Source organism: Myotis davidii, unplaced genomic scaffold, assembly GCF_000327345.1.
Source record: "Myotis davidii unplaced genomic scaffold, ASM32734v1 scaffold142, whole genome shotgun sequence".
Lineage (NCBI taxonomy): Eukaryota > Metazoa > Chordata > Mammalia > Chiroptera > Vespertilionidae > Myotis > Myotis davidii.
The window spans coordinates 101,014-104,548 of record NW_006294400.1 but is presented as its reverse complement, the minus strand read 5'-3'; the positions used below and the strand labels follow the sequence as shown (position 1 = coordinate 104,548).

The window sequence follows — 3,535 nt, the reverse complement described above, 5'->3', positions numbered from 1 at the left end:
CCCCATCCCTGTGCGCCCCCATCCCTGTGCGCCCCCACCCCTGTGTGCCCCCATCCCTGTGCGCCCCCACCCCTGTGTGCCCCCATCCCTGTGCGCCCCCACCCCTGTGGTCCCACATCAGAGGCCCTGCCTGACACTCAGCCTCTTTGGGGTGGGGTGAGTCCTCAGGACCCCCAGAAGCCCAGAGAACAGGGTGAGAAGGCGCTGAGAGCCTCAGTCAGCTCTGGCTGCCATAACAGATGACCATAGCGGGCGGCTTCCGCAGCAGGCATTTCTTTCTCACAATCTGGAGGCTGGGAAAGTCAAGACCACGGTGCTACAAGGCAGATTTCATGCGGAGGCCTCCTCTCTGGGCTTATAGGCAGCCGCCTGCTGTCTGTGTGCTCACGTGGCCTGTGGCCTCCCTGGTGCACACCAGAGGGCGCGCTCTGGAGACTCCTCTTCTTATGAGGGCACTAATACCGTCCGGGGCCCCACCCTCATGGCGTCATCTAACACAATCCTCTCCCGAAGGCCCACCTCCTCATCCCATCACATTGAGGGCAGGGGTTCAGCATGTGAATTTGGGGGACACAAACATTCAGTCCTTACAAAGCCCCTCAGACCCCTCACCCCAAGATGGGAGGGAGGGGGGCCTGGTCTCTGGCCGGGTGCTCTCTTGGCCTCGCTGCACCAGCCGCACAAGAAGAGGGTGCTCCAGCAGTCAGGGGGCTACTGAGAGTGATCCTTAGCTTCACCTGAGGGAACCATCCCCAGAATTAATGCCCATCCTCCCCCTGGCAGGTCCTCTCCTCCTCGGGGCTGGTCAGGGCCCCCGCCTCCCTGGTGCCTGGCCAGCAGGGCTGTGTCATCGGGGGGCCCAGGCCTTGCCCTCTGGAGCCGTGGTCTCTCTGGTTGCCAAATGGGAGGGGGAGGGGGTGGAGGAGGGCTGAGCCGGCCTCCTCTCTGGCTGCTCTGTGAGCCCAGAGTCCTGATCCCAGAGACCCATCTACCCTCCGCGGCCCCTGCTTGGCATCAGTCCCTGGCGGGCCAGGGAGGCAGAGCCGGGGAGGCGCCCACGGGCCCCCTCCAGCCACTGCAGGGAGGCCCAGTCGGCTCTGCCAAGGGAGGACCGGGAGGACTCAGAGCCCCCGGGCCAGGAGGAAGGGCAGGCGGGTGCAGGGCAGGGCCTTTGTGCTGCCAGGGAAGCCGCCCTCCATCCCCACTGGCCTGCTTGGCCAAGCTGACGGCAGGAAGAGCCCGTCGGCCATCCGTCAGGGAGACGGAGTGGGCTGTGCGAGGAGGGAGCCGGGAAATTTGATCATTAAGAAACCCTCCTGGCTGTCTGGGGGAATTTAATTAAATTGCTGCGGAGGGCGGTGAGAGAGGGCCACATCTGGAACCAATATGTGGGCTTTGATTTCCTCTCTCCCCTCTCCCCCTCCCTCGCTGCCTCTCCCCAGCTCACTGTGAACGGAACACAGTAGACCCTAGGGGATTGGTTCCTCTGGGGCGGAATTCCTGGCCGACAGACAGAGGGACACCGGACGGACGCTGTGCCCTGGGATTGGCTGTGGGGGCTTTAGCTGTGACAGGAGGTAAGGGCCCACTTCACAGGACAAGAGTCCGTTTCGGAGGGTTCCAGAAACGGGACGCCCCGCCAAAAGGCCCCGGATGGCCAGCACTGACTCAGCCCCAGCGCATGGCATCGTGGTGGGGGCGGGGCGGGGGGAATGCTCTCACACCCTGGGGAGCAGAGGCTGTGGTCAGCCCCATTTACAGACCAGAGGCGAAATGACTTGCCCAAGGTCACAGAGCCCTTGAGAGATGGTGCGAGGGTTCCCTTCTGCCTGGACGCGCTGCCGGGCCAGTTGTGGCCATCACTCCATGGGCTGCTGTGGACTTCGCGCTCCGTGTGCCAGGCACCCAGCGAGGCTCTCCCGGGGCAGCAGCGAGGAAGGCAGGCAGCGAGCTCCCAGCGGCCCGGGAAGTGCCAAGTGCTAGCAGGAGCCGGACAAGCCGGCCTCGACCAGGCAGCCAGCGGTGGTTGAAGTGGGCCCTCCGCCTGGGCAGCCCTTGGCCGAGAGAGGAGTGGGCACAGAGGCCTTGGGGTCTCTCTTGCCCGGTGGTGCAGCCCCTCCAGGCCCCAGGTGCTCATGGTCATGGCCTGGACCACCAAGGCTAAGCCACGGATCCGGCTCAGTCCCCCTTCAGCCAGTTTCCTGCACGTGAGCGAGCCTGCCCTGGTCTCCGAGCTCGCCACTCCCCCAGGGCCCAGGACCCCTCCCAGGCCCAGCCGGGCTCCCAAGAGTCCTACCAGCCAGGCCTCCACTGTGGACAGACAACCTCTGGGGTGCTTCCCGTCCTCCCCTAAACCCCAACTCCTGCCCTCCAGCCGGCACAGCGGGGAGGGGCGGGGGGGGGGAGGGGCCCTCCTTGGCTCCCCCTGCTCGCATGGCTGAGGCCCAGCCTGAGTTGAACATCCATTTTCATTGTTCCTGTGTGAGCCCCAGGGTAGCCCGGGCCCGGCCAGAGCCAGCCCAGGGAGGACCGGACATACATGTTTGTGGGATGGATGTCTCATGACCTCAAGGCAGTTTAAAGATGCAATTCAAGCTCTTGGCATGGAGGGGAGGGAAGTGAGGCACAGAGAGACCGACAGGGGGCTCCTGCGAGGCCCTGGCCCCTTGGGGCAGACAAGCTCGGGCTCTGCGGGTCCTTTGAACACTGCAGGGCCTCCTGCCTGGCTGCCGTCACCTGCTAAGTCCTGCTCAGCTTCAAGAACGCGCCGGAACTGGTTTGGCTCAGTGGATAGAGCGCAGGCCTGCGGACTGAAGGGTCGTCACCTGCTAAGTCCTGCTCAGCTTCAAGAACGGCTTAGTGCCCTGCCCTAGGGAACCCCCCCCCCATACACCTCCACGCGCACGCCCCCCGGGGCCCCTGACCTTGCTGCTGCTTCTCCGTGGAGACTGGCCTGTTGACTTCTCTGCCGGATGGGGCGGCGCTCTGCCCCCGGTGCCCAGCCCGGACCCAGCACTGTGGAGGCACGGGGTGAAACGTGCTGGTAGAAGTGCTGAGCTGGAGAAAGGACGGGAGCCAGCCTGGCTGGTTTGGCTCATGGATAGAGCGTCGGCCTGCGGACTAAAGGGTCCCAGGTTCGATTACGGTCAAGGGCACGCACCTCGGTTGCAGGCTCCTCCCTGGGCCCTGGTTGGGGCACGTGCAGGAGACAACCAATCGATGCGTTTCTCTCACATCGATGTGTCTCTCTGTCTCTCCCTCTCTCTTCCACTGTCTCTAAAAATCAATGGAAAAATAAACTCAGGTGAGGATTAAAATAAATATAAACTAAAACAAAAAAGGCGGGGAACCAGCCCAGGCCTGCCCTCCGGCTCTGCTCTGGGCCTGGGGACGCAGTAATGATGGTGCTGGTGGCCACTCCTGGAGGCGGACTCGCGCGGTGGGCCGGGCCCGGCAGATGCCAGGGGCGCACTCAGCCAGGGGGCAGGTGAGGCGGGCGGGAAGGGGAGGACTGGGAGCCAAAGGGCTGTGCTAA

General features: G+C 64.2%; 1 protein-coding gene across 1 annotated transcript in view; it reads right to left on the bottom strand.

Annotated features, from left to right (window-relative positions):
- The window catches only part of ASB6 (ankyrin repeat and SOCS box containing 6), a gene marked incomplete at its 5' end in the record, with an annotated part of 14,989 nt that overhangs the window by 10,675 nt on the left and 779 nt on the right, over positions 1-3,535 (bottom strand). The gene's annotated exons all lie outside the window — the stretch shown is intronic.